The following is a 21,659-nucleotide window of genomic DNA, read 5'->3' as shown; positions in this document are numbered from 1 at the left end:
AGTGGGAAGGGGTAAGTGAATGTGGCTAAACTGTATTGTTTATATCTATTAAATTAAAAAGATTCATTGAATGAAGACAGAGCTCACTCTGATGCCTGAACAACACACACACACACACACACACACACACACACACACACACACACACACGGCATCTAAGAGATGAAAAACAACCATTGTGATAATCACCTATTTTCTGAATTATTCAGATTTAAAGTTTACTAAGTTTCTCAGATTTGTAGTTTTGGTTTTGAAGCCAGCACTATTGTCCACAACTTGATTCTGAAAATGTCTTGACAGATACTTCCTTTAGCCTGAACAAATTCTCCATATCTGAAGGTCACAACAGGTAGAATTCTTTAGGAAAGCCACCTATATGCAAGGATAAAGACGTTCACTTGACTGTAGGTCTTCAGGAAGGAAATGGAATTTAGTACTGATGTTCTTTCTCCCAATTTCAAGAAATGAAATAACAATTTTCTTTGAGAAAAGGATGTAGATATCAGGAGAGATGTTCCAGTGGGTATGTGTGTATAACCCTCTTGGCGAGGGAAGATTAGAAATCTTTTTACAGTGTCTGCCTCGGGTACCTACAACCCTCTGTAACTCCAACTCCAGAAGATGTGGTGTCCTCTTTTGGCCTCCATGTACACATGTGCCTCATATACACACATAGAAACACACATTTGTGTTTTTTTAAAATGTCTTTTTAAAGAAGAGTTTTATAGCAAAAAAAAGAATTTTCTCCGTCATTGGCAAACAGATGTGTTTTATCTATACATTTATAATAAATGAATTTTAAATGCCATGAAAACAGAGGTCCATTAATTCCTTGATGTCATCAGATATTTAAAATGGTAATGTCTCTAAATAATTCCAAGGTTCACCTGGAAAGCTGTATCATGGGCTTTGCCTGTTTGATTGAGTCACTTTCTGCAGCTGATAGTGTCCTTCCAATGTGTGAATCCATCATGCAACATGTGTTAGGTTACTTTCTCAATGTTTCTGGACAGCCTGTTCTGATTTCAGAACAGCACAGTGTTGCTTTGAACGACCAGTCTCTCTCCATGTTCATGTTCCTCTTGTGTTGCTTCAGGTGACATTCTATCCCTGGGGATTACATCACAGGTATGTGACTATGATATAGATATATCAATCTGTCAAGGTTTACCTCAGCAGTATTCAGCGACAGCTCTGTTTACTATAACAAATAAAATTTCATTTTTAACATGGTAAGGGGATGGTTTTAGTACAAACAAGTCCTTATCTGACGGGTTTTATTCTTCCAACCCATCTCTTTTAAAAAATCCCCAGAAAATGAACTTCCTCCATATCTTGCCTCCCCCTTTCTTTCTCTTTTCTCCTCTCCCCTACACTCTCCTGTGCTCTCTCCTCTCTAGAAAAAAAATCACTTTCTCTTCAATGTCTCCTTTCTTTAGGCTGTCAAATAGATACAGTAATATACCGAAAATTAAGGCTACTTACTGGCCTCTAACTTGGTCTGTTTTCTATATATATATTTCTTTTAGTATTAGAATCAAAAGACTTGTACCAGTTGCAGGGCTGTTTCTAGGTTCTATGTCAACAAATATAGTATCAACAAATCTCCTCAAGAAACTCTATTTGGGTGTCAGAGATTAAAAACTAGATAGCCCCCATCAAACAGCTAGAATTGGACATTAATTATAATTAACATTTTACAGGAAAACTCATGTTGCTCTCTGGATACTTGTCATTCTATGTATTGTGATATTTCTAATAAATCTGCAAAAAAATACTTATTTTCTTATTTATTTTAATTAATTAATTATTTTTAAAAGCCCCAATCTATTTTCATTTTACATACCAATCCCTGGTCCTACTGCTTCCCCTCCTCCCATTTCCTCCATCTCCTCTCAACTCCACCCCCTACTCACTCCTCAGAGAGGGTAATGCTTCCAATGGGGAGTCAACAAAGTCTAGCACATCTTTAAAGCAGGACCAAGGCCCTCCCCTCTATATCTAGGCTGAGCAAGGTATCCCTCCAAAGAGAATGGGTTCCAAAAACTTATTTTCTTATCCTTTAAGATTATTATGTTAAATTATTCCAAATCTATGTCAAAGACCCAGAAGTATTTATCCTTTTAACTTTAAGGCTGTGTAGATTAGACATCAGGAACTAAAGAGTATAGACTGAGGGGCCTATTCTGCTAAAAAGCATTTTATTGAAAAAAAATACTTATTCATGCATATTGTCAGTTGCTGTTGTGAGCTCCAACGCTGTGATCAAATAGTTCTGTCAGAGGTCACATGCAGCCCATGAAACCTAAAATATTTATTGGGCTCTCTTTTTAGAATAAGCGTTCAACAATGTCTGATATAGAAAATTAGCTTCTATTGATTTAACTGAATGTGAAAATATTTATTCAACAAATATTAGCAAGAATTTCCAAAGTTTCAGACACGGGAGACAGGCAAATATTTTTCTAATAAATCCAACAGTCAAGTTAAGACTGGCAAAAACATCAAGCACATTAGCTTATAGTTTTTGAAGAAAACCCTTAAATATTTCAACAATTCTTTTCAGGGAGGCATCGCAGAGATTTTTTTTTCCAATTCAGCTTACACATGAGACTTCACAACGCTGTAGTCTCTTTGAACTCTCAGATGTCCGTGTGAGTGTAAACAGCAGAATCAAAATAAGAATTTCTCCCCTCTTTGACAAAGACAAAGCAATAAGCTTATTTTTGAAAAACCGACAACCCCAAAATCCATATTTGTTTCCATAAGGCAAAAATTAATTTGGTGTTTTAGCATTACTGTTTCAATGCTGAACAGCTGTACAGATCGTTGCAATGTTTTTTGTTTTTTTTTATTAAATCATAGGGATGTGAGAGTCAGGATATGTCTGGATTGGTTTTTTTTTTATGAACAGTAAAATTATCTGTTAAATCCAATACAAGCCAGGTGATGGAAGTATTGCTGACTCTGTCCTTCATACAGCAATATCAATGCTTCCCATTCCGAGGGGCTCACAACTGTACGATAGGTCTCTTACTCACAAAAACAAACAGGCTGGAATGTAGTGCACACTAATAGTGTTAGTTTTTATGAACCAAGAATGGATGATTTGTGTTATGAAAGTATTAGCACACACGTAATTTCATGGGTAGCTCTTTTCAGTAGAAAACTAAGCTTGCAAAGATGTGAAACGTCCAGCCAAATCTTCCCCTGCTAGAGCACACATGAAGAAAAGCTTTAGTATGCACAGAAAAGATCATTAATCAGTTTAGTCATAACATGTCCCTTCTCTCCATTGCTTCATTTGAGAAGATGACATGAAGAATAATTACCACCGGTCATGCAGATTTCAGTACCCTTATAGAAGAAAGGCTTGTTAACATCGAGTCTCAAATACAAAGAAGCATTTGTAAAAGTTTGTGTCTGATGTTGAAAAGCAGGGAATGACTTTCTCAAACTCCTTAAAACATATTCAGCTATACAAATGAAGTGCAACAAGATAAAACTAGTACTAATGGAGTCTGTTCCTAAATCTATGAAAGCTGTCCAACAACAATATCATTCTCTAGTCCTAAGAGATGAAATGAAAACAATCACTAAGAACTTGGATCTTCATTTGAGTTCCTACCATTTCTAGCTATGCTCACCAACAGGAAACTTTCTGAATGAGCAACTGAAGGCTAGACAATATCACTAAATAAGGATAAACTGACCATTCTATTTTACTTTCTTTGACAGATATGGACAAACATTGAGTTTGAACTAACCCCTCAAGCCCATCAGCTTGATATAGTGGCTCTCTAAACATACAACTGACCTATTATCTTAGATCAAAGAGAAGTGCAAGCAAATCATTATCTTAGATCAAAGAGAAATACAAGCAAGCCAGTATTCAATCACTTGTAGGATCCAGGGGAAGAGTACAAAAGGGGTATGTTTAATGTGGTTAAATACAATTTTATATTTAAGTACCATGACAAATATGTCTTTTTTATGACCTGGATAGTGAGATTTGAATTCAGAATTTTGAGACTCTTTAGTGATTCTTGCTGGTGTATAGTAAGGAGAACATTGCGGTCACTGAAACCTATTTATTTAATTTTTCCTCTTTATAATCCTTAGACAAACTATGAAAGGACTTGCATGTAAACACTCACACTTGAGATACAAGGTCTTCTCTACTCCTAAGCACTGAATAGGTAGCACTAACTAGAAACAGTTGGGTTCCCACAACAGTCACTGAAGTCTTCCTCACAGGAACATCTCCAATAAACTCCTTCTATGCTGCTCCTCTTAAATATTCCCAACCTCAATGTTAAGACTTCATTCAACACATTAACTCTACCATAGGATAGAAGCATTCCTAGAAGCAAGCCAAAAGTCATTGATCAAGAAATTCCTGAATTTAGAAGCTTCAAATGCAGTGCAGAAGAAAGACAATCATTTCAGGAGGCCGTGGCTTCTTCCTCCATCCTTGCTCTATGTGCACAGTTATACACAGAGTAGCAACAGGACGGAGTCCTCTTCCGCTTAAATTTTCTCCAGGGACTGGTTTGACTTCTCAAATCTAAAGGCAGTATCTCTCAGGTTCTTTGGTAGAGATACCTCCATATCATCCCAATACATCATTCCTACTGGTCATTAAAGCGTAAAGTAGAAAACACAGCGAGAATGAAAAGGAGGTCATGAGGGATGTGGATTACAGAACAGCTTTGGGTGGATTGAAGCTCTGAATCCGCAAGAAGACATCAAATGGCCCACGCCTTTTGGAGTTATTTTGTGAGTGGTTTATTGAAGCTGTCATGGGTTTCTTGATCTAGGCCATGGTTGAAGAAAACATGGATTCATCTTTATTTGGAGTGGTGTCTCTGTCCTGTATTTTGGAAGATGATCTGGGCATGTATCTTTCTGTGAATTTTGCTCTTTGTCTTCTGTCTCTTCACACTGAAACTCTTTCTGTGAGACTGTTTACTTCAGAACAAACCTTTTCCCTTTCTTCTGTTCAGAGAGGAGCTCCCTGATGTTAGTTCTTGCCTGTCTTCACTTTCCCTGATCCTCTTGTCAATTTTGGAGCCAATACCTTCCAATTCTTCCTATTCTCATAGTTTTACTGATGACAGAGAAATGGGGAAAAGAAGTGGATAACAGTTGATAATCATCAAACTTCACAAACCCTTGCATATTTACATTATAGGTAGTAACGGAGTTTGACTGGTAGATTCCTGTTTAGCTCTCCAAATCATTTGAATAAAATATGATACACTAGGAGTCAGGAGTGGAATATGGAGTGAAGAATGAGAATTCATCATTAGCAAGAAGTTACAGAAGAATTAAATGTTAGGTTCTGTTAAATAAGCATGGACTTTGAGGACAGTTCCCAGGTGAAACTGTTTTCACCAGCTATTCCTCTTAACACATTGGGAAACGATTTCGATGATCTATCCATTTGCAAGAAACCATTTGTTTTTCTGGTTTGTATTCATTTACATTTTTGATCACACGGATTTCAAAAGTAATTAAGGGTCTGGGAACGTGACTTTGTTGGTAAAGTACAGGTAGGAGGACCTGAACTTGATACACAACTTCCATATGAAATGCTGGGCATGGTGACAGGTATTTGTAATGCAAGCACTCAGGAGCAGGAAAAGACAGAAAGATAATTGGAGCTTGCTACTCAGTCAGTCTAACCTAACTGCTTATCTCTAGGATAATGATGTAGATATCACTTGAAAAATAACTCCTGAGGATGTCCTCTGACCTCGATATGTATGGATACACATGAGTACATGTACTTGTGGGCACAGATGCACCTATGTAGAACAATCATGCGATATAAATGAATCAAATGCGTGAAGGATGATGACAAGCCAAACAAACTCATCTTAAGATAAACAAATTCATTATCCCCTAGGTTCATATATAAATTAGCACAATGAAAAATCCAAATACAATATGAATACATTAAAATTATGGGGATCATGCCCAATATTAAGCATATTAACTTGAGGTCAGAAACTATCTTTTACCTTGTATTATTCAGTAAAATAGACTATTGAGTATATCCACTTCCCTAAATTCATCCCAAAGAAATATTCTTTAATAAAAGGAAACCAGTGTTTATTACAGAACTTGCTTATACAAACTATGATTTAGGGATTTACAGGAATAGACTGTTTCCCAACCTAGGTTGTAAACCAGGTTATATTTATCCCTGAGTCATAATAAAATAAAATCTTAATCATTTTTCTGCGTTTTGCAGAACTATTTAATACTTTTTAAAGAGTTATACTGAATACAATTCATAACATTTATGATTATTAAGTGGACCTTAATCAGTGCTAAGCACTTTTAATATCCCATTAAATAATCATTGTGGTTCAGGTGCTGTGGCTATCTTTATTTAACAGGTACATACTGGGAAGATCAAAAAGTTTTGTTGACTTAGTCAAATACATTCCTTTTAAAAATGCTAAAATCATTTGAGCCTAACTCTGGATGTCTCTACGAATCAATCTGACTTTAGGACATGAGCTAGTTGAATAGACCAGTGCAATTTCTGCCACTGCAACAAAACTCTTGAGTGTAGATTTATACACAGAAAATAAATTCATTTACTTCACTGTTTGGGAATCTCAGTGTGTTGTACCTGCCTCAGTATCTACCAGGAGGACCTTGTGCACGTATCTAGCTAAGTGGATGGCATCCATGCAGAAACATATTTATGAGCAAAAATATAAAAAATAAACAAATAAAACATAGGGAGGGGAGACTTGTGTGTGTGTGTGTGTGTGTGTGTGTGTGTGTGTGTGTAAATAAACAGTCATTAGCAAGAATTAACGAGGATCCCATAAAAATCACTCAGGTCTTCTCTTAGGGAAGTATCTGCCATGACCTAGGCCTCATTTCTTAAAGGTTTCAACCTCAAGAGTTAGCCTTCAACACATGAACTCTTAGGGAGCACACTCAATCCATATGCAGAACAATATGAACCACAATTCTTGTTGTCAAAATAACATTGGATTTCTCTTTATTTCTTATTTAGGGTTTCACAGAACATCACAACCAAAGCAACTTGAAGACGAAAGGGTTTATTAGGTTTATATTTCACATGTCACAGTTCATCATCAAAAGTGATCAGGATAGGAATTCAAGCAGGGCAGGGACTTGGAGGCAGGAGCTGATGCAGAGGCCATGGAAGGAACTGCTTACTGGTTTGATTTGCATGGCTTGCTCAGGCTACTTTCTTATAGAACCCAGGACCACCAGCCCAGGGAAGACACCATCAATGATGGAAAGGTCCTCTCCTTAAATCATTAATTAAGAAAATGCCCTACAGTATTGGCTATAGCCCCAAACTTACTGAAGCATTTTCTTAAATGAGGTTCTCTCTTATAAGATGTCCTTAGCTTAGGTCAAGTTGACATGGAACTATCGGACACATCTTACTGGGATCTAGTTCTGATACCATGCCGCAGGATTGTTGCTGAGCCCTGATTGACAACCACATTCAGCATGACAGCAAACTTAAGGCTTTTTCTAGGAATTGTTAAGACTTGCTTGTTGAATTACTGTGGTTTTCATGACACAGGGTCATGCTGTTCTCTTTTGTGGTTCACCAAAATGTGGCATAAATCTATGAACAACCCCCACCCTGCAGCAGAAGCAACATTGGTTGTCTGCCTTCTCTGTCTACTCTAGGAGTATGGGATTACAACCATTCATCCACAACTTCTAACAGCATCCAAGCACTTGGACAGCACATCTGCAGACATTAAAAAAAAACATGCACAACGGAGTCAGGATATATAGATTATGATAGGCAGCAGCCCCTACTTGTAGGGTTGCATTTAATTGTCCTTTGAAGGGGTTTATCAACTTAGTAGCCAATGTTCAGGTCAGTGTCCATTCTGATGAAAACACAATCTCATCTAATTTAAGCTAAGCCTTGATAAAGTTGCACCCTCATTTCTAGAATCTTCTGCACCGGTTATTTCATTATCTCTGTATTTTATTGCCTAGGTTGGTGGTCTTGCATTTTGAAACCTGTAGTTGTTAGACATGTTACATGGGCATATCTACCTGTCTTGGAATGATTTAGGCATTTAGGTACTCTTTAGAATCACTAAGACTAGAGGCACATAACCTTTCACAAACCAAGGGAACGACACATTCTTCTATCTTATTAAAGCACATCTGTTTAATATGATCACCATAGAAAGTAATTACCTTTACTTTAATTAATTAATTAAGGTAAATTAATTAATTTACGTTAAACTAGAGAACCAATACATAAATACTAAATAATGCAATTATAGTATCCACCTACATGAAACAATATCATTTGAGATGTTTCAATGTCACCTTATTTTTCTTTAAATAAGAAGAAATTTTGCTTTGATTTACTTATTCATCTCTACTTGGTCCCTACTTATTTTCTGAAATATTATATAAATACTCCACTGTTGGCTAGAGTTGAGGAGGGTTGAATAGGACGAGTTTGTCTTATAACGCTAATGTTTTTATCAGAGGTTTGATCTCTGTATCATCTTTCTTCCACCGAGTTGCTGACACCATGCTTATCAGCGAAAATTTGCCCTGGCTGAGAGTACTGTCTGAACTGCTCACATGCATCATGTAAAGGATATGACTTTATGTGAGAAAACAGGGCAATTTCCCTTGAATGACTCCTGCGGTCCATTTGCTTGATGCTCTTGCACATGCAAGAGCATGCACCATGCGTGGACTTACCCTTAGATGCTGATCATGAACAACAAGGTATAAAGCTTTCCACCATCCTTACCAGCAAAGACTTTCTATAACACACACTACATTTCAGCAATATGAATATATTATAAAACAACGGATACTACCTATCATTTAGTTACGACAACAAAGCTGTGGACTGCTGTCCTTAGTGATACACTGAATAATCCAACCGTCTTTCCAATCATTGTACAGAATGCATCCATTTCTTCCTTCAGCACAATGTCAGCCCAGGGACTATTTAACTATCTTCCAGTTTTCAACTGTTTGTTTTAAACACTGGAATAATAGTGATATCAATCTCCCTAGAAGAATAGAGCATTTTAAAGAGACAGAGAAAAAAAAAATTAGTCAGACTGTAACTTGACATCTACAGCAACCAAGCTAGTTCTTGGCTCAAACAGAACTGATTCCAAACCTTCAGCAACCCCAGTCCTCAGCTACAAGTAGTTAAACAGAAACTAATAGACTTTAAATGTCGTGACATTTAATTTTTAAGTGGACAGTTGCTTATTTCCTCTGTAGAATTTTAAAGAGCAAAAGTAAAACAAACCAAGTCAAATAAACCAAATCTCTCCTCTCGTAAATATAATCATGGCTTCATCTCTTTCTCCAAAGACCTCACCCTTCTCATCCACAGATATCAAAAACTCAAATCACAAAACCAAGAGGCAGTAACAACACTCACCAGTGCAGTCTCTGTTAGGGGCGGTGACAGGAAGCATGCTTTACATAGGAAAATGAACATCTTAGTCATTTGCAAAGATGTGATTATGCCTTTCCTGGGAGCAGAACCTGTGGAAAGAGCTCCAGGAGAGGAATGCTTACATTTCTGATTCTCTGCCAGGGTAAAGCCTGCTGGGCCAGTTTATGGGGACTGTGCTTGAATAGGGTATTCTGCTGTAAGCAGGAGTGCCCATTTCTGGCTCAGTAGCTTCCCATTTGGCAGGTACCGTGTGTGTTATTTGCAGAGTTTATACCGCAGCAGCATAGATTAAAAAAAATGAAGAAGAAGAAGAAGGTATTGATAAGCAGGATACATCTAACGATTCCACCCTAGAAATCACTAGCATGACTAAGTGACAAACTACACCTGTAGGTGGTTTAGAAGCTCTGCTTGAGGCTGAATAGTGTCCTGAATTGTGACATCCAAAAATAAGAGAAAATTCAAACCCAAAGTGGAAATGGCCTGTGTAGTACTTTTGACTACACTCACAAGGCTACAATACTTTCATTAAAGTGTATCATGATGGAGAGATGGCCCAGTAGCTAAATGTATATACATATATACATGTAAATATATATATATATATATATATATATATATATATATATATATATACTGCTCTTACAGCCTACTTTAGCTTAAATCCCAGTATCCACATTGGGCAGCTCTTAATTGCCTGTAACAGATGAGTTTTCAGACACCTGAGTTCACACACACACACACATGCACTCACACACACCACACATCAGACACCATCTCACATAATTCAAAATAAAAATAAATTTAAAACAGAAATGTATCCCACTTGCCACCATATCGCATTCAGAATAAGCAACCTGAGCGCTTCAACTTTGTACTTGTACGACATTTGTTTCGTGTATGCTCAATGAAATGTTTCACATAGTCTCAATTCATCCACTTCTTTGGTATTTTCCCCTAACAGAAGAAACTTAGAAGATGATCTTACTTCCCATAACTTCTGTATATCAAAGAAAAAGGAAGGACGAGCTGCCTATACACCGAGTCTTAGAGAACTCTCCTCAGGATATTAGCTTTCTTAATGGAAGGACTCCCAGGTTCTCACACTGTTAAGGTAGGCATTGGCACGCTCCTTTACAGACTGTGGAGGATTCAGTCATTCAAACATTTGCTTGGATAATCTTTGACTCAGCCAGCCCATTTTCTATGCAATGTCTTCGAAAATTCCTTTTATGTGGGCAAGTTGGGGAAAGAAAATAATTGGAAGGAATAATTCCTTATCTTTACCATTAGTAAATAGGTTCAAATAGTTACTCCATGTTAAATATGTAATTTCTGGTATCCTGCTGCTTAATGCTGTAACACATCTTCTCAAACATACAGGCATCCATGCGCACACACATACATACATGTATGGTCATTATTTACCTGTATGAATGGAGAAGAACACTGGTGGGGAACGTTTCAAACAGAAGACAATTTCAACTTTGTGTATGTCTATAAAGCCCAGAGTTTCTGGTGCCAGTTTGCCTTCCAAATTAGGTTAACAATGCTCAGATGAATTTGCATGCTCTGAGTAAATCCTAGACAGGCAGAGAGATAGGAGCGGCGAGTCTGGGAGGAAGCAAAATAAATAACCTGCTAGGATTAGAGAAGCCTGTAGAGGTAAAGGGACTCTTGCTGCCCACAGAATAAATAAATCACAGAGTCAAGGGTTTATTGCTTATTTTCTGTAATAACTGTATATTCATGTTTTGATCCCATTTTATTTTTCTTGGGAGATCATTTCTTTAGGGCTGGGGAGATGATTTAATAAACAAAATGCCCGCTGTGCATGGATGGGGATGAGGTGTGGCCATTCTCTCCTGAGGAGCGGGTAAAAGGAGGATCCCTGACGCTCACTGGCCACTCAGGCAGCAAATCAGTGAGCCCTAGGTTCAGTGGGAAAGCTTGTGTTGAACACTTAAGTGAACAGTGATAGGGGAAGGAATTCCCTGAACTTTGAACTCTGGCCTACACCCACCCCTGTAACACACACATGAGAGAGAAAGAGAGAAAGAGAGAAAGAGAGAGAGAGAGACAGAGACAGAGAGACAGATGACAGACAGACAGACAGACAGACAAATAATTTCTTAAGCTTTTGAGAAAAAAATGAATACCAAACATTTGTAATGTAGTCACGTGCTCCATGATTATATGGTAACACACTGGGAACGATCAGATTCCACTCTGCCTATTGCACATACCTCCTTGTACAGAGGCAGGGTCACATTTCGGTCATTCACCAGCTTGACTCAGCAGTGAACCTGGGGATAAAAGAAACCATGTTGGCATTCTTACCTTCCGATCCGAAATTAATCCTAGGAGAAACCAGGCATGGTTATCAGCACCACAGGCTGCATCCTGGCTACACATCTATGAGAGATCAGTTAGGACCTCTTGAAGGAGGAATCCGAATAGTGTATCTCCAAACTCCCAAAAAGGATGGCCATGGTGAGAGGAAACACTGCCAGAAGCCACTCAGTCAAGGACTGGGGTTCTCTGTGGTAGTCAAAGCCTAGACGAGAAGAAAACGTAAACAAGGCACATGTAACTCTCTGCTGAACTGAATAGCAGTAGGCTACATTCCTACAGAAAACACCGTTTCATTTTCACTTTTTTTTGTATCTGCTAAAACACAATTGTTGTGGGGGGAGGGAACAGAAGAAGAGAAGGGAGGGGAAATTGCAGTCGGGATGCAAAATAAGTGGAAAAAATAATTAAAAAGAAACCACACACATTTGTTTTGTAAGTCTGCGTGCGATTTTTAGTGTTTGACAATTTTGAAAAGATTTGATTACACCTTGTGACCAAAATGAGCAATGGAGGTAAGTTATACCCACCACCTTGGAATCCCATAATTATGTGTTTAAGTAGAAGGAGTAAGGTGAGATTGGATAAGCTTTGTTTTAGGGATTTAATACAAAACACGGAGTGCGACTGAGGACATATTGTATTTCTTCATCATGAAACTTGAGGTTTATCATGCGACAGCTGCAATTTAACATGTCATATGCTAACAACTGGTCCAAACATGGAGGGGCGTGTGCAGAAGGATGGGGGCCTAGGAAGGATATCAGGAGTCCTACACCAAGGCCCTCTCCATACATACAAGACAATGCATCAGGAGAAACTGGAGAGGTTTTGTAAGTTCCATTATGATTGTAATAAGGGTCTGGAGAGATAGTTGAGTCTTGAAAGTCTAGGCTCACAACCAACAGATCAAGGACACAGCAAGATGACCAGCAGTACTTAGCTCCTTCAGCCTGATGTAAGTGTGTTCAAGTAAGAGGGCACTTTTGATCTTGAACAATAACTGTTGAGGGACAGTCCCCTCATCTAAATTTATAATCTTCACAGGGTGCTAGTGTGGCGAAGGTGATTTTGTCAGCAAATCATGAAAGTCTAAATCTGGATCCCCATTGCTCAAGTATAAGCCAAATTCAAGCGGCTCCCTTTGATATAAGCTCTGGACAGAGGAAGACAGAAGATCCCTGGGACTTGTTGACCAGGTGGTCTAGACAAACTGTTGAGGTTTAAGTTCAGAGAGAGACCCTGACTCAAAAATTAAGATGAAAAGTAGTTGAGGAGGACATTTGTTGCTGGCCTCTGTTCCCATATACATGCTCACAGATGTGCATGTGCACCTCCATGTATGCAAAATACACACACAGACACACACAGAGGTTTGTGTTTGTATAATAACACTTACAAATGAATTTTGAAACTTCTTACTTGGCTTTAGAGTGCTGGTTGAAAGTAGCTCTAAATTGCACTCGGTGGCTCTGAAAATAAAACAAACAAACTAAAAAGAAATATCCTTTAAAATCAAACCTTCTAAATAGTTGCAATTTTCATCTTTGGAACAAGAAGCAGAGAATGGTGAACCACATTTTGAAACGTGAGCCATCTTCTACTTCTGTGAGACAAAGTTCCCTTAATGGGACAAAGAAATTGTGGACCAGCTCCAGTATGACAGCTTCGTCACTATTAAATCCAGCAAGTATGTTTCTTAAGTCCACTAAAAACAGCTCAAAGAATTAAGCCATCTTGTAAAATAATGATTGTTCAGTGTCATAAAGAGAAAAAGAGCACATTTTAACACATTTTTGTTTATTCATTACGTTCTCTATAAATCTAAAAGGCCATAAAATATTTTCACTTCAAAGACAGAGAAAATATCTATAAAATTTGTCAAAATGATGTTTATGAAATTGTAGGAGAAAGGATACCACCATGTCAGTTTCTGTTTTACTGTTTTTTTGGATGAGGTCTATGATTATTATTTCAACTTCATGTCTATAATCATCTCATGCATTCTTCTTTTCTGTAATCATCTTTAAATACACGAGGAGAAGAAGATTGCAGATTTAGTAAATTGCAGAACGTGAAATCTAGCATTGATCTTTTTGTGTAATGAAGAAAAAGAGGCAGTGCTGTGTGTTCATGAGGGTGTGTGTCTATGCACACCCATGCGTGCCTGTGCATGAGAGAGGAAGGGTAAAAAACAGACAAAAATATAATACCGCAGACATATAAGAACATGGACTCCACTAAGTTTGCAGGAAGATGTGGAGATGTGGTTGAACTTTCTCTTGACTGTTGCTGTGCCTTGTGCAATAAAGACACATGCTGTAAGATACTGATTAAAGTCTGAACTGCATGGACTTGTGTGCAGCTGGCCCAAACTTCTTTTACAAAGTTATCTGTGTGAAGGCCTCCTCATGAAACTATTTTATATTTTATCTTATATTTCACCCTGTCTATGAAACATAGAAAAGGACAAAGACCAATGCATAGAAGTCAGGCGGGACAAAGTGCTAGTGTCTTTAAAAAATATGTACGTGTGTGTGTGTGAGGGGGGTGATATTAGTGATCTTGCCTGTGTGGGTGAGCATGAGTAGAAACCAGAGGTTGACATTAGAATGTCTTCTTCTATGACTTCTCCACGTTATTACTATTATCGTCATCACCATCATCATCATCATTATTATACAATTTATTCCTTGAACCTGCAGCTCATTCTTTTGACCATTTTTCTCGCCAGTGAATGCCTTTGTCCCCAAGTGCTACTTTATAGACCTATGCCTTCATACCTGGAAAATTTTATATATATATATATATATATGTGTGTGTGTGTATATATATATATATATATATATATATTCAGTTGCAATCAGGACTCACGTCTTCACACTTAAATCTACAGCAGCCATTTTACCCATTGAACACTCTCCACAGCCCTTCATGCTTCTTCATTGTTAAACCATCAAGGCTTGCAGAAAAAACTACTTTGTGAATAAATTACACTGAACTGTAAAGCTTCAGAACTAAATTTACGTATCTCCATCATTTAGTTAGTGTCCAGCCTGGAAATCATATTAGTATTAAAAAAATTGTTATAAATGCTACCAAATAGGTTGGATACCATCACTGGTAACAAAAAGAGAATTCATTATCAATTTTCTAGCAGGTATTTTTGTTATTTGCTTCTTATTAAATCAACAAAGAATACGTGGGAGAAGCATTGAAGAATATAGAAAAAGGAACCTGACTCTTTTGTTTGCAGACTTCCACATTGACTATTTCCCCCTCAGGGACATTGCACATCCAAAGCGTTCACAGTCTTCCTTCTTATTTCATATATGTTGAGAAAGCTCTTTGGTTACTTTGCTCTTTAGACAGATGAGTTTCTGAATTGTCTAAACAGATGCATATGAAAAGAGGGAAAAAAAGAAATGCTGTGCTACTGAGGTGGAAGATGTGATGTGTACAAAGGAGAGGGTAGCATGGGCCAAAAAGGACTGAAGTCCAGAAGCTAAATTATACTATATTGGTTCTTTTCCAAGGGTAACTCTAACACAGGATTTAAATGAATTGTTTACCAGATTGCACTCTTCCACTTCCTCTTTCCTCTGTTTCCCTCTGCTCCTCTGCTCCTCTGCTCTGTCTTTTCTTCTTTTTCCTTGTCCTCCTTTCCCCTCCCCTCTCGTTCCCTCCCTGTTCCTCTCCCCTTTGTTTCTCTTCTTATTTTGTGGGGTAGGTGGGTGGATAAGTGGGTTCTAAAACTCTATACTATTTGCTAGGCCAGTGCTGTATCAGTGAACCATATCCCAAGACAGTTTTCCTCTGTCCCCCTCCCTCTCTTATATCTTTTCTTCCTAGTCCTTTTCTTCCTGAAATATGAAATATAAAATGTACAAGTAACTGAACACACTTAATGTCTGATTCCAAACTTCACTGGAAACGAAAAGACAAAGCAGCATGTGGTCTCTTTCCACTCTGTCTGTCAGCTCCTCTTCCTCCAGCTTTATTGAGGAATTAACTCCTAAAAACGGATACCTGATACTACTTAAGTTTGAGGTCAATGCAAGTGCTTTTCTTATAAAAATTAATGATGCAATACAATTGAAACACCTAGAAGGTTAGGGCTCTGGCATTTTAAAGCTAAAAATCAATGCTGTGGATGTGATTTAACATTTTCAGGAAAGGAGATTCCCCCATCCTGTTTCTACTGTTTCTTGCACTGACTGGCAATAAATAGCTTCCCAGAGTACAGGTTAGGGTAAATTTAGTCATTTTCAGGATTTTCCTTTCCTCTATTGACTCTATCATTTCACGAATATTTCAATGTTTCAGATACCCTGCTTGAATTGGGACAGAACACTGGGCAGAGCCTTTGTCCTTGGCCTTAGGCTTAAGATCAACAAGGCTTTAATGTAAGGTAACACAGAACCAGCCTGAAATTCCGACTTGTGTGATATTAGTCAAAAGGCTGCTTAAGCTGCAACAGTAAATAAAAATGAGGCAAGTCTAGGGAAGAATAATGAACGAAAAGAGAAATTCTCACTTTTAGATAAATACCAAACTTTAATTTGGGGATTCACCTTGAAGATGGCAGTGTATTGAGGCATTAGAAAAAAGGGGGACAAGTGTTCCCATCCATATTTACATTAGTGTGCAAGAGGAAGTGCAGAGAAGGAAACTGTTGGAGAATCACCCACTCTGAGTTAGTGGTCCATCGAAGATGACAGGGTCGAATGTTTTGCCTTTCACTCCTGGCTTTCTCAGGTAACCACTATGAAACACAGGAAGAAATCACGTGTCCTGGTCTTTTCTCTTGTGATAATGGTACTTAGGTTATCAGCATGTCACATGGACTAAAAGAGTTATTGGATACAAAAGTACTTAAAACAATCCATACTATGAGGTATTTGCCATGGAAGGGTTAACTGTAGATAAGCTTCCCAATGGTCATGGGATCAGTTAGAAGAATGCAGGTTAAGATAAGATAAAATAGAAATAATAAAATGATTTTGAGTTATATTTCAGGAAAACCTATAAACCTTGTTAAATTCATTGGATGCAAAGATTTAGAGAGAAACAGGACACTCAGATAATCCCTGAGTGTTTGAACTTTTACCCTGAGGTGCCGTGTGGTTATATACTTTGCTGTAGGGAACACACCCACACCCACAAAAGTCCAGTAAAGGGGAGAGTTTTGGAGACTAGCTTGGAGATGTCTTCGCATTTCTCAGTAGAAATATCCAATAGGTGATTGAATATCATATTTGGAGTCAGAAGAAAGAAAATCTTGGCAGGACATATAGGATTCAGGGCCTTGTAGTACTTTAATGACGAGTGAGAGCATGGGAACTGAGGAGGTCATCCCAGGGAGTCAACTACGTGAGAAGGCCAAAGAAAGCACACTGAAAACAAGGAGCGCGAGAGTGGAAGCATAAAACCCACACCAGAAACCAAGAGGGAAAACTGAGAGGAGGGAGTGCAGCCTTGGACGGCACTCTACTTGGTGGCTCTGCCCATTGTAAACAGCCATAAACCCAGACAAAACATATGAAATTACACTTTGCAGATGTGAGATCTGGGAGCCCTAGGAGAAGAGCATTGGTGGGCAGCACTGTTGCCTTGACTTTCTTCCTGGAGGTGTTTTCTAAACTTTGGGACCCAAAGGTGTCTAGTCTGAAAATAACAGCCTTGCTGTGGTATAAAATGGTGGACTTGGTGAATACCAATGCAGCGTTACTTTGTGTAGTAGCGAGACAGAAAGTGAGGGGTTAGGGAGATGACTCAGCAGGTAAATAGATAAACTTGGGGTCCAGAGTTTATAATTCCACATCCTAAGTAAATAGTGGGCAAGTGTGTCACACATCTGTGATCTCCAAGCTTGAAGGCAGAAATGGGGGTCTCCTGGACCAGCCAAATCAGAGACCAGTGGTGTCAGTGAAATTCTGTCTCAATATAGAAGGTGGCAGGTGAGTGAAAAAGTCACCCCTGGCATCAGGCCCATGTGCACACACACGGGTGCACACACGCCTACCCCCACAATACTGATATGTAGATTCACATGTATACACACCGTGCACACATGCAAAAGAAAAAAAAGCATTACAACCACTCCAAACATCTGTAATGTAGTTGGCGGAACACTAAGTTCTTGTGTAAGATGATACTCAAGGAATCTGGGAGATGTGCAAACGTGGCGTGATAAAAATTACTGGGAAGCTATGAGCTATAATGATTACATTCAGGACTTATCTATGAACTCCAAGTCTCTACCAAGCAGAGTTAAATTCAAAAGAATCAACAACCTTCTTTTATTCTACAGGATTATATGGTTTTCTTGTGGGACTCCCAACAGTGGGAGTAGAGGCTGTATCCTTCTCTTTACTGCTTTTGGAACCACTTCCTCCTACTCACTTGCCTTCTCCAACCATACAAAGAGAGGAGGTACCTACTGCAACTAGATATGCCATGGCTGACTGAAAAACAAGGGAGGCCTGCCCTTTTCAGAAGAGAAAGGAGGACAATTGATGGTGTGGTGGAAGATTGGGGGAGGGACTAGGAGTGGAAGGAAAAGAGGGGAAACTGTGGTTGGACTGGCAAAAAGATTAATTAATGAACGAAAAATACCACGCAGAACAGTTTGAGTTGGCAGTAATTAGCTCTGTCAGGATGGCTACCTATTTAGAGAAAAGCCTATTTAGACCTTCCTTAAAAAACTCAGACATAAACCTTAAAATTATCAAACTGACTGGCATGAAAATCAATCCTTCCCCAGAACACAATTCAATAAGGAGGGGGCCAAACCTCCAGACAGTCAATAGCTCATATTCTTGATGTTCAGGAACTATCATTTGGTGAAGCGCTGTTGCAGGGTTGTTAAAAAATACAAAACAGTAATTCTAGAGGTCTTGTAGTGCCTGGGTGAAAATGAGAAGGGGGCCATAATCAAAATAACTGTGCCTGCTGAGAAACAAGTAGAAAGGACCTTAATGAACTGGAATACAACTGGACTCTGAAACCAAGCGATAGAGCTGTAAAAGGATCTATATAAAATAAATAATTCAGCTGCGCTAAAGAATTAAAGCCAAATATGAAACTGATGACTGAAGTAAACTGAGTTTTGGTACTAAAATTAAAAAATGATAAAAAATGGAAAATTAAAAATAACACAAAAACCATAATTTAACTTTTTTCACCAACATTAAAATAGTTATCATTATTATTTTTATTACTTTAAAAAAATACCAATCCAAATTCTCATTTCCTCCCCTCTTCCCACTTCCCTCCCACTCCCTCCCCACACCTTTTCCCTACTCCCCTCTAGTCTTAAAAGAGGGCAAGGCACCCTGCCCTGTGGAAAGTCCAAGGCCCTTTCTACTACATCCAGGTGGAGTAAGGTATCCATCCAAAGAGAATAGAATCCCAAAAATCCAGTACATGCAGTAGAGACAAATCCCAGTGCCATAACATAATCTAACTTACTAGGTAGATTACACAGATGAACAGATCCTAAGGAGTGACCTTGATTCTTCAGAAATGTTCCTTACAGAGTGAAGACATTTAACTTACTAATTCTTCTCTAGTTGCATACATCCGATTGGTAAAAGCAGTAATTTGAAGAAGCGTTTGTGTTCCTGGGTTGACTTCCACCTTCATCCAAACAGCAAAGTAGCCGAAGCAAGTTGACTAGTGGCTGAACGGATAATGGAAAACTGGAATACATATGTAAGAGATGTTCGTCCCCTGAAAAGAAAGATTGTCTCACGTGTGTGTGTGAAGCTTGAAGACAGTAAGCAAAGTGACATAAAGCAGTCTAAAACGAGGATAAACAGTGCAGGATTTCCATTTCCATCAGATAGCTAGGAGTCAAATCCATAAAAGTAGAAAAGAGAGCACTGGTTCTTAGGGGCTGGGAAAAATGAACACGGGAGCTCTAAAGATAGATGCTGGAGATGTTATACAATGCTGCGAGTGTACTTAGTGCCGTAGAATGTAACAGAAAATAGTAGCTTCATCTTTAAAAGAAATGATTTAATAATACCTTTACAATTATACTGTATTTATTTCCTTTTCAAAAATATGATTGAATATTAAGAAGCAAAAATAAATAAAACAACAAAACAAGCAAAAAATAAATTTCAAGGACTTTCTTCAGATTTCCATGTATATAGAATAATACTGATACAATTTCCAAATAGGTTATCATTTCAAGAAAAGATTCATCCTGAAAAGTAATACCTAGAGATGGGCAACAAATTTAAATAAATAAAAAGTGATAAAAAGTGATTGTAGAAGCAAAAAAAGAATATGACTTTACCTTGTTTAAATTTTGTATTTAAACTGTGCTAACTATTGAAAACAATGTGAACTCGTGAATAATAAAGACTAACCAGAATTAAGCAAAAGAAGAAAAATATATGGTGAGTAGTAAAAGCAAAAACAGGAACCAAAAGCTGTGAATCCTGAACCTTCTCTCTTGTTCTTCTGGTTTACTAGGCTAAAGGTTTGTCAGTTCTACAAGGAAACAGTACCTTCTGGACATTTTTATAACTAGTGTAGCTTATGTCTTGGAAACTGAACATGCGATGTCGCCCATGCCCTGTGAATATAGTCCCAACACATAGTCCCGGCTGGACATGCAGTTTGAGGAGGTTGTGATACCTTTGGGAGAAGGTGTCTTGCTGAAAAGGAGTTGGAAGGACACATGGCCGTGTTTGAGGGTGGTAGCTTGGCCCCATTTGGGTCTTAAACTCTCTCTGCTTCCTGAATCACCATGCAGTATAATCAGAATCACTTTACTCTATAGCTGTTTTAGCTGTGAGTCATTCCTAACACCATCTTGCCTTCTTGGCCTCATGATGGACTTCGTTTTCTGAAACCATGTGCCATAATAAGTCTTTTTCCCTTGAGTTTCTTGTTAAAGGTATTTTCTCACAGTATTGAGAAAATAATATGCTGGACTACAAATAGAATTTTTCTTTACATTTTCAGCAAAAGTTAGTTAGCTTGTATGATTTTGCAGCACTATATATTTTATTCTTGCTTATCTCGGTTTATAATTATGAGGTTTGCAAATATATGACCTTATATGGCTTTGTCTAACTTCAACAACAAGTATTGTTCCCTGTCCTTTTGGGTTCACTGTAGCATCACCAAGATTTACATAGATGATTATTAATAAGCATTTGGTGAATGGATTTATGAATGAAAACTATAAATTTATAGGAAGGGCAGTATTGAGTTCAAGACAGGCTGAATGACAATAAAATTATTTGATGAAATGTCCAAAGCATTTATATTTGGAGATGATCTTGGAGGAAGGGTAGAATTTATTAGACCATCACAAAGAGATAAGCATCCTGGGAGATGCCAGTTGTATGCCTCTGTATAAATATTGAAGTTTAATAGGAATATGTAGGGTCACATGTGAAAATTGGGGCTGAGGTTGATGCATAAAGTATCTGCAACTAGATAGGAGGATAAAGTAGAGAACATTGGATAGATGCTTATCTTTTTTTCTAAAGAAACACTGCATTATGAAGTAAATGGTTGGAAGTGAGAATGAGTCTTAGAATAATGGCAGACATGCTTCTAAAACCTGAGCTGACAGAAAATGTGTGAAGTTATTAGCCCCAGTCTGGAAGGCTAGAAAGACACACGACATCATCTTTTCTCTAGAACAAAGAGTGCCCAGAAGGCAGACAGTGACATGAGGATTCTGGGGGCTGGGGTGAGAAATATCAAACTTTTCTATAAGGTACAAGAAAGAAACATAATTGATTTACTCGATACTGGAAAAGAAGGTCAGATCTTCCTCCTTTATGATACCATCTCAGAGGCAGGCAAT

General features: G+C 38.1%; 1 long non-coding RNA gene across 2 annotated transcripts in view; it reads left to right on the top strand.

Moving 5' to 3' along the window:
- LOC125408064 (uncharacterized) overlaps positions 1-21,659 on the top strand; it is a 62,613-nt gene that overhangs the window by 18,866 nt on the left and 22,088 nt on the right. For both annotated transcript variants that reach the window (XR_015003877.2, XR_007234355.3), the window contains one exon: positions 10,434-10,583. This is a non-coding gene — a long non-coding RNA (uncharacterized LOC125408064). The remainder of the gene's footprint in view (positions 1-10,433; positions 10,584-21,659) is intronic.

The sequence above is a fragment of the Myodes glareolus genome, chromosome 9 (assembly GCF_982192425.1).
Source record: "Myodes glareolus chromosome 9, mMyoGla1.1, whole genome shotgun sequence".
Classification (NCBI taxonomy): Eukaryota; Metazoa; Chordata; class Mammalia; order Rodentia; family Cricetidae; genus Myodes; species Myodes glareolus.
This window is presented reverse-complemented; position numbering and strand designations above follow the sequence as displayed.